The sequence below is a fragment of the Bubalus bubalis genome, chromosome 19 (genome assembly GCF_019923935.1).
Source record: "Bubalus bubalis isolate 160015118507 breed Murrah chromosome 19, NDDB_SH_1, whole genome shotgun sequence".
Taxonomy (NCBI): domain Eukaryota; kingdom Metazoa; phylum Chordata; class Mammalia; order Artiodactyla; family Bovidae; genus Bubalus; species Bubalus bubalis.
Genome location: NC_059175.1, coordinates 18,608,562 through 18,624,423, shown reverse-complemented (window position 1 = coordinate 18,624,423; position 15,862 = coordinate 18,608,562). Strand labels below are relative to the sequence as shown.

The following is a 15,862-nucleotide window of genomic DNA, read 5'->3' as shown; positions in this document are numbered from 1 at the left end:
GACATAGCACAGAACATGAGACAGGCAAGTGTCAAAAGTGACCCCAAATTTTCAAGCCTAGGTGGCTCAAAAAATTCAAGGGCAGAAGTGGGACTTCTGGACAAACATCCAGAGGAAAACGTGGTCCAAAAGGATACACACACCCCAGTGTTCGTTGCAGCACTGTTTACAATAGCCAAGGTATGGAAGCAACATAAGTGTCTATTGACAGAGGAATGGATAAAGAAGTCATGGTATATGTGTGCAATGGAATATTACTCGACCATAAAAAATGAAAGAATGCCATCTGCAGCAACACAGATGGACCTGGAGATTTTCATACTGAGTAAATTAAGTCAGAGAAAGAGAAATACTGTATGACATCCCTCATATGTGAATTCTAAAAAGAAATGATACAAATATACAAATATTTATGAAACAGAAACACTCACAGACTTAGAAAATGAACTTATGGTTACCAGGGGGGAAGGGTGGGGGGAAGGGATAATGAGGGAGTTTGGGATTGACATGTACACGCTGCTATGTTTAAAAACTGCATAACCAACAAGGTCCTACTGCATAGCACAGGGAACTCTGCTCAATGTTATATGGCAGCCTGGATGGGAGAGGGTCTGGGGGGTGGGAAATGGCTACATGCATATGTATGGCTGAGTTTCTTTGCTGTGCACCTGAAACTATCCCAACATTGCCAACAGGATATACTCCAACATAAACTAAAGTTATTAAAAAAAGAGTAGAAGTGGGAAAGCCAGGAGGGATTGGTGACCTGAGCTGGGGAGTAGAGGAGGAGGCTGAGCAGACAAGTGGAGGAAGGAAGGTAAGTTTGGCACCTGATTAACTACATCTGACTCCCATATCCAGGTAGGAATGTGCAGTGAGTGGTAGAAAATGTACAATTGGAGTCTGTGATGGAAGTCCAGGACGGTAATACAGTTGGTGATTGAAACCATAAGAGTGAGAGAGAGAGTCCTGAGGAAAAGATTAGAGAAAAGGAGTGGCAAGGAGTCAAACATAAACTGCAGAGAATATAATTTGGCTGCCTTGGAAGCCAAAACCAGTTAGAAGGGGAAGCTACTTTTACCTATTTCCCATCCATCACAAAGAATGGTCTGTTTAATTTTATATAAATTTATATTAATCCAGCTATACCATAGACTTTACACAAGTAAAGTAACTGCTAATGGGGTTTTGTTGATATATAAATAGCAGTAAAAACAAAAAATCAGCAGTATTGATTTTCTCATAGTATCTTCATTTTCAAAGGCATTTAAAACCCTGCTTCATGAGCAAAGCATCTGGGCGTGACTATGATGCTGTTGATAATCCAAATAAACTGGGGAAAGGGCAGCCCCGGCCATCCATGATACCCAGTGTCTGTGCAGCTGCCACCAGGGCTATTTTCATGTGTTTATTTACATCAAAAATTATTTTTTTTAATTGGGTCCAAAAAAAGAAAATGATAAAGCCAGTTCAGGGCCTGTGAAACTGAGGCTTCTTTTCACTTAACACAGCACTTTCTATTTTTCTGCATTTTCCTCCAACAGCAAACAAAGCAAGAAGCCAAGAGCATCAGACTCAACTCTGACCTTTCACTTTTTCTTCTTCTCCTTTCAGGTAGGATTTTTTCTTCTATTCCACCATGCTTTTAGGTCCCATAATCATCTTACTGAGGCATCAGAAAACAAATCTGCTAAAATCTTCCTTTCCTTTTTCCTTTTTAATTTTTACCACCCCCCTCTTTTTTTTTTTTTTTTTTTGCTTGAGAATGCACATACACAGCTACTTTTAGGAGAGAATAATGAATTGTTCCTAGGACCTCATAACAGACAACAGACACTAAGGAAATTCCAGCTTCTTATGCTGCCCGTGATGGAGAACTCCGTTCCATCACCTCAGACTCAAGTTGTTGGGAAAGCCACTGACGTATAACATCCAAACCAGTGTCTCAAAAGCTCCCCCATGTGTGCGCATAAAAAATAACTCATCAAAGGAAACATGCACTGGATTAAGGGCAAAACTAGAAAAGGGACCAATTTTCAGACCTCAAAAATATGTTAAGATACAAGAAAATAGCACATCATATAATTATTACTTTATTTTCATGTCATATTTATGATGTAAATGAATAATGAATTTAAGTGGGCTGGTTTTATACAGATTATAGCATTAACAAATAAAATGGATGCATGAAAATTTTTTGATTTTTCTATAAAAGGGATTTTAAAATGCCAAAAATGAAAAATCACTGGATATACACAAAAAGAAAAGATAAGCCATCCAACGAGAACATAAGCAATTGATTTGTACGTTTCAGCCCAAGAAAGGAATTGTGCAAAAGTAAACAAAAACATTTAGCACACTTTTCATAAAGCCTAGTGGAAAGGTTTTCAGATTTCCCTTTTTGCCCGTTTATCTTTTCTTCAGGGAAAAACAGGGTATAGCTAAGACCACTAATGTAAATCAGCAACCTCCCCAGCCCCAAGCAAAAGGTAGGCTTCCAGAATATTAAAGCCAAGACTGGCAAAGGTTTTGTCTTCCAACCTCCGTCTTTTACAAATAAAGAAAAGTGAGCTCAGAGAAATGAGTGGAGTTGACAGAAAAAGCTGAGAATAGACCCTTACTCTTTTGTTTTCTAGTCCAACCATTATTCCTTTACATCATGCTGTCTCCTGATTTTTAACAACAGAAACAGATAATACATAGGAAAAACACTAATAAATAGTATTTCAATATTAAAAGGTACTAAGCACTTAGTCTATGCCACACATGGTTTTAAGTACACTACTAGAATTAACTCAATTGTCCTGAGAGAAACATTCTGAGGTTATATTACCTCAGAATATCACCTCCACTTTACAGATGGGGAAACTGAGGCACAGAGAAGTACCTCCCCAGGGATCTTAGAAAGTCATAAGGGAGTCGTTCCAATACTTACCCAGTCTAACTATAGAGATTAAATCCTTAATCAAAATAACTAAATAAGACACAGAAAGGATCACTGTTATTCAAAATTCAACAGGGCACCAGCTATAAAATTAAACTTTGTTTTGCTTTGTTTTTTAAACAGGAGTGCACGCATGCTCAGTCGCTCAGTTGCGTCTAACTCTTTTGTGACCCCATGGCCTGTAGCCTGACAGGCTCCTCTATCCATGGGATTATCCCAGCAAGAAGACTGGGGAGGGTTGTCATTTCCTACTTGAGGAGCTCTTCCCAACAGGGATGGAACCCACATCCCCTGCAGCCCCTGCATTGGCAGGTGGGCTCTTCACCACTGAGTCACCTGGGAAGCTCCTTGAACAGGAGTAGGACCAACTTAAAAAAAATAATAACAGCTAGCTTAGAAGGAAAAATCTTGCCCAATTAGAACAACAAACTTGAAGCTTTGTAAGTCTCCAATTTTATACAAATCATCTAAATAGAGGGTTGTATCCTTTGGCATGCTAACTGAAATCATGTTTACCTAGAATTAGAAATTATGCTCATCTATTTATACTCTTCTAGGCATTTCTAACTGAAACTCCAGTACTTTGGCCACCTCATGCGAAGACTTGACTCATTGGAAAAGACTCTGATGCTGGGAGGGATTGGGGGCAGGAGGAGAAGGGGACGACAGAGGATGAGATGGCTGGATGGCATCACTGACTCGATGGACATGAGTCTGAGTGAACTCCAGGAGTTGGTGATGGACAGGGAGGCCTGGTGTGCTGCGATTGGGGGTCGCAAAGAGTCGGACACGACTGAGCAACTGAATTGAACTGAACTGAGGCATTTCTTGTTGAACCTATTTTCCAAGTAATAAAATTAGATTTCTTAAGGGGGGAAACCCCTCCTGCTTCTCTAACTGATCCAAATTAATACCAACTTCCTAAAGATACCACTGACCACCCAGTGTCTACATCCAATAGAAATGTGCAGGCTTACCTCACGGAAGCTCTTCATTGTTTTCTCCCTCTCCTAATACTTTCCCTCTCTTAGTTTCTGCAACATCGCTCTCTTGGCCCTTGCCTGGTCTTTTACTCCTCTTTAGCAGGTCCTCCTCACCCATATGCTTGGTAAGGCTTGGCATGTACTCCCAGGGTTCTGTCCTTGCTGGGTTTTCCCCACAGGCCCTGCCCACACTCACACCATAGGTTCCCCTGCTACTTAGGAAATGATGCCTATCTTCAATGCTGGGGTTTCCAAGCTGCTTCTTTCCTCTAAGCTTCACACTGTCTGTGGCAATTCTTCAAACTCGACATAATCAAATCCAAATTCCTTATATGTCACCAAAAATTCTATTTTCCAGCCTGTGGTCCTTATCTTGCTTAATAGAGTTCCCCAGTTCACAAGCCCAAACCATGAGTCACCTGAGACTCCCTCCCTTCTTCTCACGATACATCCAGCAAAGCTGTAATTTCTACAAATTGTACTTTCTAAATTGCTCTTGAATCCTCCCCTCTTACCTTCGTGTTCATGAAAACCATGTAGAGTCTACCTGCATGACCGTATCTCTCCCCATCTCCCAAAACACTGGCTTAGGTTGGGTTCCATAAGAAACAGACTCTGAGCTAAGAATTTAAGTGCAAATATTATTGAAGAAGAGACCCCAGGGAGCAAGTGTAAGGGGTGTGGAAGAACGGCAGGGGTGAGAAGAAATACTGATGTGAAAATGATCAGATCACTGCTGTGAGCAGTGGGGCTCCATCCAGTGGGGGCCTCCAGGACACCCAAGGAGGGACTGCAGTTTTGCCCCACTCGGGGGCCAGGAAGCTGGGACATTTATCCATCATTGTCTCAGGGCTGCTACAAAGGGGGTTAACTCCCCCTCATTGGGCCTGCCTCTTTGGAGTCTAGCAAACTTCCAGTCACTGTTGGCTTGCGTGGGAACCATGGCTGCCGAGGGACTCTGAAAAATCCTGGGAGGCTCCCCAAGACTTTAGAAAAACTCCAGGTGCCTCTGCACAGCCTACCAGACATTCCATGCTTGTCTCCTTCTTTCTTCTTTCGTCATTTCCCACGTACTCTAGCCTTACCAACCTCCCAAAGGTTCCCAAAACACACAAGGCCATTGCCACCTCTGTGTTTTGGACTTACTAGTCCCTCTTCCCAGACCACCTCTACCTCCCAAGCCTCTTCCCCTCCATCTGAAATACCACCACTTTTTGACAGGATACAGCTCACATCTCCCTCCCCATCTCAAGCTCTCAAGCTTCCCCTCAATTTCCTGCCCCTAAGTCGAACACTTGCACCCGTGCCACTGCCATGCCTTGTCAAACTGTCTCCCTCATCAAACCGTATGGTAGTTGCTGGTTGTGGTTGGGCCAGCCGGCTGGAGTGTGAACTCCTGACAAGTAGGGACTATGCTCGATTTCTCTCTGCTGCTCCAGCACCACACCCAAAGCCAGGAAGGAGGAACAACTGGAAAAATACCAAATAATTCCTAAATGGTCTGGATATCATACAGAATAAATAATGTAAATCTCCAATTAACACGACAAACAAAACAGAGCATAAGAAAGAACAGGGTGGGGGTGGGGGTGCGGATAGCAATTTTTCCTTTAGTGCATGGTTTTCTTAAAAAATTGCTAGGTAGGGAGATTTTTCCTTTGTTGTTGCTCAGTCACCAAGTCATGACTGACTCTTTGTGACCCCATGGACTATAGCATGCCAGCCTTCCCTGTCCCTCACAATCTCCTGGAGTTTGCCCAAGTTCATGTCCATTGAATTGGTGATGCCTTCCAACCATCTCATCCTCTGTCACCCTCTTCTCCTCCTGCCCTCAATCTTTCCCAGCATCAGGGTCTTTTCCAATGAATCAGCTCTTCACATCAGGTGGCCAAAGTATTGGAGCTTCAACTTCACCATCCGTCCTTCCAATGAGTATTTAGGGTTGCTTTCCTTTAGGATTGACTGGTTTGATCTCCTTGCTGTCCAAGGAACTCTCAAGAGTCTTCTCCAACACCAGAGTGAAAGCATCAATTCTTTGGTGCTCTGCCTTCTTTTATGGTACAATTCTCACATCCGTACCTGACTACTGGAAAGACCATAGCCTTGACTATACAGACTTTTATCAGCAAGGTAACATCCTTGCTTCTTAACATACTGTCTAGGTCTGTCATAGCTTTCCTGCCAAGAAGCAATCACCTTCTAATTTTTCCTTATATATGGGCTATAAATCAATATGGTTTACTCTGCCTCAGCTTCTTTAAGTGTCTCTTTATTGGCACTGGTTTCCTTCAAGGGAAACTGGGTGCTTAAGAGACTCCGACAGGGAACCCCTGAGAAAAAATCTACGTGTTCACTCATGGGTATTTTGTGAGCACATTTCAACTTTTCACACTTAGGCACTTTCAAGTGTCTGACGGTAAGTGGGCTTTACACTGAGCCTATCTTTATAGTTAGATACCCCTAGAAGGAAGAAAGGCTTCCCAGGTGGAACTGGTGGTAAAGAACCCACCTGCCAATACAGGTAGATGTAAGAGACGTGGGTTCAATCCCTGAGTCGGGAAGATCCCCTAGAGGAGGGCATGGTAACCCACTCCAATATTCTTGCCTGGAGAATCCCATAGACAGAGGAGCCTAGCATGCTGCAGTCCATAGGGTAGCACAGAGTTGGACATGACTGAAGCAATTTAGCATGCACCCACACAGAAGGAAGAAATAAGTGATATAATCACCTCCTAAGACCTACTTTACTGGCCCCTCAAGGTCACCTGCCTCTGTGCCCCAGCTGAACTGTCCCTGCAGAAGACTTCTGTCCCCTTCAATGCTGATGGGCAGAAAACCAATGCAGTGTGGGGTAAGGGTAGTCTTCCCCTCAACTTTCACTGGCCTGAATAAGGATTAAATTCATATTTTGGGGTAGGGTTTTTTTTTAAGATATTAGTTGCTAAAAAGAAGAGGTGATAAACTATTTCCAAAGGTCATTTTAGTTCAGCCCAAATTGACTCCGCCTGCATTGATGTGAAAACTAAGCAAACTGCAGATATCCTTGAACTGGATCCTGTGACACAGTTTGTACTGGGCAACTATGGTTCAAGATTTTGCTATTCACTGATCAATGCCACTGCGTCTGATGTAAACTAAATTGCCTTCCATCCATGTAGACGTGATTTCAGTTTTTCTCCCCGTGCCCCTCCCTATCCTTATGGTTACACAATGGAAAGGAAAACAACCACAGTGGATCTTCCTTGTTGGAGGCTATAACATTGGGTGTTCCCTTCCATCACCTGTGTTTTGGGTTTTACCCTAACCAACGTCAGGATCCTTTCATCTGAGGTGACAGAAATCTACAAATATAGTAACAATGCAATCTGTTGCAGGAGAAAGCAAAGAAGAAATTTTGGAACACCCTGCTCAGAAGTCAGGTCAGCTGTTTATATTTTATTTCATATTTCCAGATTCAGTGTAGGCAGCCAAAGAGTTGCTATTCAAAATGTTTTGCTGACCTCATAAGAACCAATGTAAATAGACTTTCTACACAATGACGCCAATGCTGAAGGCAGTTTCTGTGTTTTTATATTTTGTGAGATCTCTGTGTATACTGCTTCCAAGTCCTTGTGTTGGTGAGCAGAGTTTTGCTTTGGTGTAAACTGATACCAATCTTTGCAGCCTACTGTTTCTCCTAGTTTCTCTCCACTAACTACAGAACCAAGGAGAACAGAGTGAAAGGTCACACTGTACTTAATTCCCCTTTTCATTCCTATACTCCTTGATTTTCTTTGTCTGGTGTCCATGTCTCAGAGTTGTTTTATGACCAATATCTTGCCCTTAAAGGTTTGGGCTACCCAATCAAGCAATCCCCAATGGATAACAGAAGCTAGCAATTAACTCAACAAATACTCCTTAAGTACCTCTGAGGGGCATATTACAACTTTTCTTTTTCTTTTTTTTTTAATTTAATTTTATTTTATTTTTAAACTTTACATAATTGTATTAGTTTTGCCAAATATCAAAATGAATCCACCACAGGTATACATGTGTTCCCCATCCTGAACCCTCCTCCCTCCTCCCTCCCCATTCCATCCCTCTGGGTCGTCCCAGCGCACCAGCCCCAAGCATCCAGTATCGTGCATCGAACCTGGACTGGCAACTCGTTTCATACATGATATTTTACATGTTTCAATGCCATTCTCCCAAATCTTCCCACCCTCTCCCTCTCTCACAGAGTCCATAAGACTGTTCTCCATTCACTTCCTTTTTTTTTTTTTTCCCCTCAATCTCAGCATTGCTTTGAAGAAATGAATGACAGGACTTGAACCAACAATTTACCATCCAAGAAATTGCAGTACAGAGGTTTTGCACTTTATCCTCCAATAAGGAGCAAGTCAATGAAAGGGCCAGAACAAAGCACAAGCCTAATAACAAAGTTCGGTGTCCTTTCCCTCATCCTCCCCTATGCTTATGCCAAATTCCACTTTATAACAAATAGCGGTGGAGACATGCTCTAGCTGAGGTCTATAGGCCTGTGGAAAAACATAGGAGGGCCTGAGACTCCTGAAACTGTACCCAAATGGTTAATATATGTGCATTTTTCTGAGGAACGAGTCAATAATTCCAGAATGGCTAACAATGATTTTAATCATATGCTTTGTATTAAATATACTTGAAATAGCAAAACAATCCTATATGAGACCTGACATTTCTCTGTCCCATCTCCTAAAATGTGCCTTGTTGCAATTTTGCACATACAACAAGCTACCCCAGAAGTAAGTAGGTTAAAATAACAATATGTATTTCATTTTCTCCCAATCTGAGCAGGGCTCAGCAGGCACAGCCCTCTGTTCCATGAAATGCCAACTGGGGTGACCCAACCGGCACTGGGGGATCTGCTGGCTACTAGTTCCTCTCCACGTGGGCCTGCATGGGGGAGGCTTAGCTTCCCCACAGCCTGGAAACTGCCTCAATAGACTGTAAGCAGAAACTATTCCACTTCTTAAGGCCTGTACTCAGAGTCAGACACAGTATCCCTCTGCTCCAGCCTATCGGTCAAGCCATCATGAGAAGGTTCATGGGGAGGACGTGTAGACAGGAAGAGCACCAAAGAATTTTGAGGCCATGATTTTAGACTGCCGCATACGTCTAGTGTCATCTTTTCTCTTCCTGAAGTTTGCTCCACCACAGATCTTTGCTGTTTGAGAGACCAAGCTCTGACACTTCTTACATGTCCCTCTTGCCAGGATGAGTCTGTAGGCAACGCAACCTACTACCCCAGTTGATCTGCTCCTCTCTGGTCACCCTTGGCTCCTCCTTAGCTGCAGGTGCTCACCCCTCCATTGCAAGGATCACTCGAAGTACTCTGTGTAGCCTATTCCTTGAAAGAAATGCTACCCAATGGCTTTAGGGGGATAATGACTGTGGGTTCTGTCTCTAGACAGAGGGATAAAAGTTCCTCTGAGAGATTTCTATTAGATATGAGCAATGTGATGAGAAAAAAAAAGAGACTGACCTTTCCCAGCATAACTCCGTGAACCATTGACTGGGTGGAAAGCATTCCCAAGTCAGCCTGTTTACAGGCACTACCCAACCACATAACTCTTTGAAAAGCAAGAGTTATTAAGATTTTCAAGGAAATGCCAACCGGTACTTACATTTCTTGCATCACTTTCCCCCATTCTCTTCATTAAGTCAAATGACTGATCCATAAAATTGGTTATCAGCACTGAAAAATTTTCTGATACTATCTGCTTTAGGCTGCCTCAGGCAGACTTTTGGAAATGGTCTGCTTTCGCTCTGCAGTAGAGGTGATAAAAAAGGGCCACCAGCTGAGGAGAAAAAGTTCCAACTCCAGGCTTGATGAGGCTATAAGCCACTATTCAAATCAACCAAGCACTCCAGAAGTCTTTTATTAGTCTTTTTTCTTTTTTTTCATTCTCCAGCAACTTTTATTGGTCACGGAATGTGAAATGATGTGCAGTACCTGGGGTTTAATTAACAGACTCATTTATAAACCAATTCAATATTCATCTTATTTTTAAAACAACGTTTGCTTTTGAATAAACTGATATGTCAAACAAACATGCTCCTACCCCCATGCAAAAACAAGCAACTTGTAAACCCACTGTTAAGGAGACGCTGAATGAAACACCAGAAGTTTTACCCACACTTTCACCAACCCACTCTCTCTGATCCATCAGCATGTCAGGACCCCTCCTGTCTTCAGAGCCTTTGCAATCATTTTCTTTGTTCCAGTCTCTCTTCTCCAGAAAGTTCTGTGGCTTGTCTCTTCCTCTTCAGGTCTTTATTTATATTTCACTTTCTCAGTGAACCTGCCCTTGGAAGCCCCATCTAAAATTTGCAAACCTCTGTACACACACCACTTCCTCTCATCCTCTCCTTATAATTTTCTCCTCACTATAGAGTATATGATGTATTTTACTTATTTACTGCCTGTCTCCCCTTCTATAATACAATGATACCTTCATGAACACAGGATGTTTTTATGTCTTGTTTATTGCTGGTGCTGGAATAGTACCTGGCATCAAGTAGATGTGCCAGACATATTTATTAATAAATAATTGAATGAACTATCGATCCAACCTGTAACTGTCCTCACATGGTGATAACACAGGTTCCTAGGTGCACTGCCTGCTTTGAAAAGAGTTACCGATCTGGCTCTAACAGCCCTCCAACTGGCTTAGTTTTCTACTCCTGCCGTAACAAATTACCACAAACTTTGTGGCACAAGGCAGCAAAACGTCATTGTCTTACGGTTTTGTAGGTCAGATGCCCAACATGGGACTCAGTGGGCTAATATAAGGTGTGGCCTGGCTCTGTCCCTTTCAGGAAGTTTTAGGGCAAGATTTGTTTCCATGCATTTTTCAGATTCTCTAGGTCATCCCCAACCCCAGGAAGGTGTGTGGCCCCTTCCTGCATTTTCAAAGCTGGCAATGTCACCCGGCTCTGGCCCTTCTTCCTTGGTTACATCTCCCTCTGACTCTCTTTTTCTGCCTCCCTCCTTATGTGAGACCCATGCAGATAATCCAAAACAATTTCCCTATTTTAAGTTCATCTGGTTAGCAACCTTAAATCCATCTACAACATTAATTTCCCTTTGTCCAGCAACTTAACATATTCCTAGACCTCTGAGATGAGGATGGGGAACTCTTTGATGGCCATTCTCTCTTCCCATCACATCATTCTCTGGAATGATCTAAGAAATGACAAGACCTCTCCCATCACTTTCATAGCTGTGATGTTTCTTATCCAGATCCATACTGAGCCCTTACATTTGCTCCTGTCATAAATCCTTATTGAGGTACAGTACAAACTTCCCTAGACTTAGAGGCAGAAGACATTCACTGAAGAGCCTTTCTGAAACTGACCAACTCAGTTACTATCACTGAGACTCCCTTTTCTCAACAGAAAAATGGAAATAACAAAACCTCCTGACAGGGCTATTATGAAGATGAAATGTGTTGATGTTTATAAAAGCTCTATAAATGTCAAACTCCACTCGATGTAAGGAATCATTATTATGATAGACCTCTAGCACCAAGGATACCCCGAGTCTGTACTGATGGTGGTTTTGATTGTTTTGCTCCCTGAAAGGAATGATATGAATTATCACATACTTTGGACAAATCAGAACGGAAATAGACAGTGCTACTCACAGTACAAGTCCTACATTACCTCTTCCTGGATTATGATGACAATATTGCACAGACAATCCAAATGTGAATAAGAATTTGGTTTTTCCTATTTGAAGGTTCTGAGTACAAACTGAAGCAGGGCAAAGGCTAACAGAGTTTTGCTAAGAGGATGCACTGGTCATAGCAAACACCCTCTTCCAACAGGACAAGAGATGACTTTACACATGACACCACCAGATTGTCAATATCAAAATCAGATTGATTATATTCTTTGCAGGTGAAGATGGAGAAACTCTATACAGTCAGCAAAAACATGACTGGGAGCTGACTGTGGCTCAGATCATGAACTCCTTATTGCCAAATTCAGACTTAAATTGAAGAAAGTAGGGGAAACCACTAGACCATTCAGGTATCAGTTCAGTTCAGTCGCTCAGTCGTGTCCGACTCTTTGCGACCCCATGAATCACAGCACGCCAGGTCTTCCTGTCCATCACCAACTCCCGGAGTTCACTCAGACTCACGTATAACCTAAATCAAATCACTTACAATTATACAGTGGCAGTGACAAACAGATTCAAGGGATTAGATCCGATAGACAGAGTGCTTGAGAACTATGGACGGAGGTTTATCACATTGTACAGGAGGCGGTGATCAAAACCACCCCCCAAACAAAGAAATGAAAAAAGGCAAGATGGTTATCTGAGGAGGCCTTACAAATAGCTGAGAAAAGGAGAAGTAAAAGGCAAAGGACAAAAGGAAAGATACACCCAGCTGATTGCAGTGTTCCAAACAATTTCAAGGAGAGGTAAGAAACCCTTCCTAAGTGAACAATGCAAAGAAATAGGGGAAGACAATAGAATGGGAAAGACTAGAGATCTCTTCAAGAAAATCAGAGATACCAAGGGAATGTTTCATGCAAATTTGGGTATAATAAAGGACAGAAATGGCATGGACCTAACAGAAGCAGAAGATATTAAGAAGACATGGCAAGGTGGCCACCTCTAGCTCACCAAGCTCCAGCAGAAGGAGAAGGCAGGTAAGTAAGGAGGTCTCCATACCATGGTACATACAAAGCAGACTGCCAGCAAATCAACTGGTGATAAAGCACCAAAGAAGCAACTCGCTACAAAAGCCACTGGCAAGGGTGCACCTTCTACTGGAGGGGTGAAGAAACCTCATCGTTACAGGCCTGGTACTGTGGCACTCTGTGAAATTAGACGTTATCAGAAGTCCACTGAACTTCTGATTCTCAAACTTCCTTCCAGCATCCGGTGCGAGAAATTGCTCAGGACTTCAAAACAGATCTGCGCTTCCAGAGTGCAGCTACTGATGCTTTGCAGGAGGCAAGTGAGGCCTATCTGGTTGGCTTTTTGAAGACACCAACCAACCTGTGTGCTATCCATGCCAAACATGTAACAATTAAGCCAACAGACATCTAGCTAGCATGCTGCATACGTGAAGAACATGCTTACAAATTGACTATGATGGGAACATTTCATCCTTTAAAAAAAAAATCTCTTTTTCCTGTTATTGATAGTTCTGAATGTTAGGTATTTTTTCCCCATGGGGTCAAAAGGTACCTAAGTATATGATTGCACATGGAAAAATAGGGGACAGAAATCCAGTATTGGCAGTTCTTCCATTTTCATTTGTGTGTGAATTTTTCATATAAATGCAGGGACATAAAGCATTAATGCAAGTCAAAATGTTTCAGTGAACAAGTTTTTTAGCAGTTCAACTTTATAACAATTATAAATAAACCTGTTAAATTTTTCTGGAAAATGCCAGCATTTGGATTTTTTAAAAACAAATAAATTTCTTATTGACTGCAACTAAACGGTGTTTGCAGCATTTTTCTCATACAGTAGATTCTGTCCACTCACTATACTTTGCTAACTGAGTTGTCCTACGTGCAAGTACATGTTTCTAATGTTGTCTGACTTCTGTGCTGTTCCTGTAAGTTTGCTATTGAAATACATTAAACTATTAAAAAAAAAAAAAGAAGAGGTGGTAATAATACACAAAAGAACTATACAAAAAAGAGCTTAATGACACAGATAACCACGATGGTGTGATCACTCACCTAGAGCCAGACATCCTGGAGTGTGAAGTCGACTGGGCCTTAAGAAGCATCACTATGAACAAAGCTAGTGGAGGTGATGGAATTCCAGCTGAGCTATTCCAAATCCTAAAAGATGATGCTGTGAAACTCCTGCACTCAATATGCCAGCAAATTTGGTAAACTCAACAGTGGCCACAGGACTGGAAAAGGTCAGTTTTCATTCCAGTCCCAAAGAAAGGCAATGCCAAAGAATGCTCAAACTACCGCACAGTTGCACTCATCTCACACGCTAGCAAAGACATGCTCAAAATTCTCCAAGCCAGGCTTCAACAGTATGTGAACCAAGAAATTTCAGATATTCAAGCTGGATTTAGAAAAGGCAGAGGAACCAGATATCAAATTACCAACATCCATTGGATCATAGGAAAAGCAAGAGAATTCCAGAAAAACATCTACTTCTGCTTCATTGACTATGCTAAAGCCTTAGACTGTGTGGGTCACAAAAATACTGTGGAAAATTCTTTAAGAGATGGGAATACCAGACCACCCTACCTGTCTCCTGAGAAACCTGTATGCAGGTAAGGAAGCAACAGTTAGAACCAGACATGGAACAACAGACTGTCTCTAAATTGGGAAAGGAGTACATCAAGGCTGTATATTGTCACCCTGCTTATTTAACCTGTATGCAGAGTACATCATGCAAAATGCCAGATTGGATGAAGCACAAGCCAGAATCAAGATTTCTGGGAAAAATATCAATAACCTTAGATATGCGGATGACACCACCCTTATGGCAGAAAGTGAAGAGGAACTAAAGAGCCTCTTGATGAAAGTGAAAGAGGAGAGTGAAAAAGTTGGCTTAAAACTCAACATTCAAAACATGAAGAGAATGGCATCCAGTCCCATCACTTCATGGCAAATAGATGGGGAAACAATGGAAACAGTGACAGACTTCATTTTCTTGGGCTCCAAAATCTTCTGCAGATGGTGACTGAAGCCATGAAAGTAAAAGACGCTTGCTCCTTGGAAGAAAAGCTATGACAAACCCAAAGAGCACATTAAAAAGCAGAGACATTAGTTTGCTGCAAATGTCCATCTAGTCAAAGCTATGGTTTTTCCAGTCATCACATGAAGATGTGAAAGTTAGACCATAAAGAAGGCTAAGCACCCAAGAATTGATGCTTTTGAACTGTGGTGTTGGAGAAGACTCTTGAGAGTCCTTTGGCCGGCAAAGAGATCAAACCAGTCTATCCTAAAGAAATCAATCCTGAATATTCATTGGAAGGATTGATGCTGAAGCTGAAACTCCAATACTTTGGCCACCTGATGGGAATAGCTGACTCATTAGAAAAGACCCTGATGCTGGGAAAGATTGAAGGCAGGAGGAGTAGGGGACAACAGAGAATGAGATGGTTGGATGGCATTGCCAACTCAATGGACATGAGTTTGAGCAAAGTCTGGGAAATGGTGAAGGACAGGGAAGCCTGGTGCGCTTCCATCCATGGGGTCACCAAGAGTGAGACAGGACTGAGTGACCGATCAAGAAATTAATCCCACCTACAGCTTCCCAACATCAAGGGGAAATGCCTTTGCCTGTCCCCTAGAAAGTCGCTGAAAGAAGTTTTAAGCCACTTCTTTAAATGGGGAGCACCAGCCTCCCACTTGTGCTTCCAAGTACGACTCTCATGATCAATTATTCCTTCTTCAATTTCCCCTTAGAAGGATACTACAGGGAAGACTCTGAACTTCATATTCACAGAAAAGAATTGCCAACATGAAACATATTTAACTGGGTACTTCCCCTAAGGTAGTTGCAACTATTGCTTTTATGAAGCCAGGTGAGGATTTCATAGAAGCTGATAAATGTACTCAGGGACAAAACTCTGATTGTGAACTTCCTGGCCTCTGGTGGGTCTTGCCCAGATGTGAGCTCATATCACAGGAGTCAATGAATTTCACACCATTAGAAGTGTTCCAATAAATCAAGGGCTTATAGAAATCCCAGAACCTGTTTTTGTGGGGCTCAAGCTACAACCAACTTAAACCTCCATGGGATGGATGTTTCACACATTGAAACAACTTCATAAAAAGACCATGGGAGCTGGGGCGTTGATGATTCCATGCTGCCTGATTTGCCAAGAGGGGAGAAAGTCTTTTCTAAGCTGAGAGTCTTTGAGCAATGCACATCTGTCCTCAGTACTTAGAGGGGATCAGTTTCATTTATTCTCCC

At 42.2% G+C, this 15,862-nt stretch overlaps 1 protein-coding gene and 1 pseudogene across 7 annotated transcripts in view; one reads left to right on the top strand and one right to left on the bottom strand.

Moving 5' to 3' along the window:
- The window catches only part of PDE4D (phosphodiesterase 4D), a 1,672,581-nt gene that overhangs the window by 1,498,198 nt on the left and 158,521 nt on the right, over positions 1-15,862 (bottom strand). Inside the window, exon 1 of one of the 7 annotated variants that reach the window (XM_044932575.2) lies at positions 3,922-4,175. The exons of the other annotated variants lie outside the window; for them this stretch is intronic. The gene's annotated coding sequence lies outside the window, so the exon portion shown is untranslated. Of the gene's footprint in view, positions 1-3,921; positions 4,176-15,862 lie in introns of those variants that run through there. 7 annotated transcript variants of the gene reach the window in all.
- Positions 12,630-13,009, top strand: LOC102400148 (annotated as a pseudogene).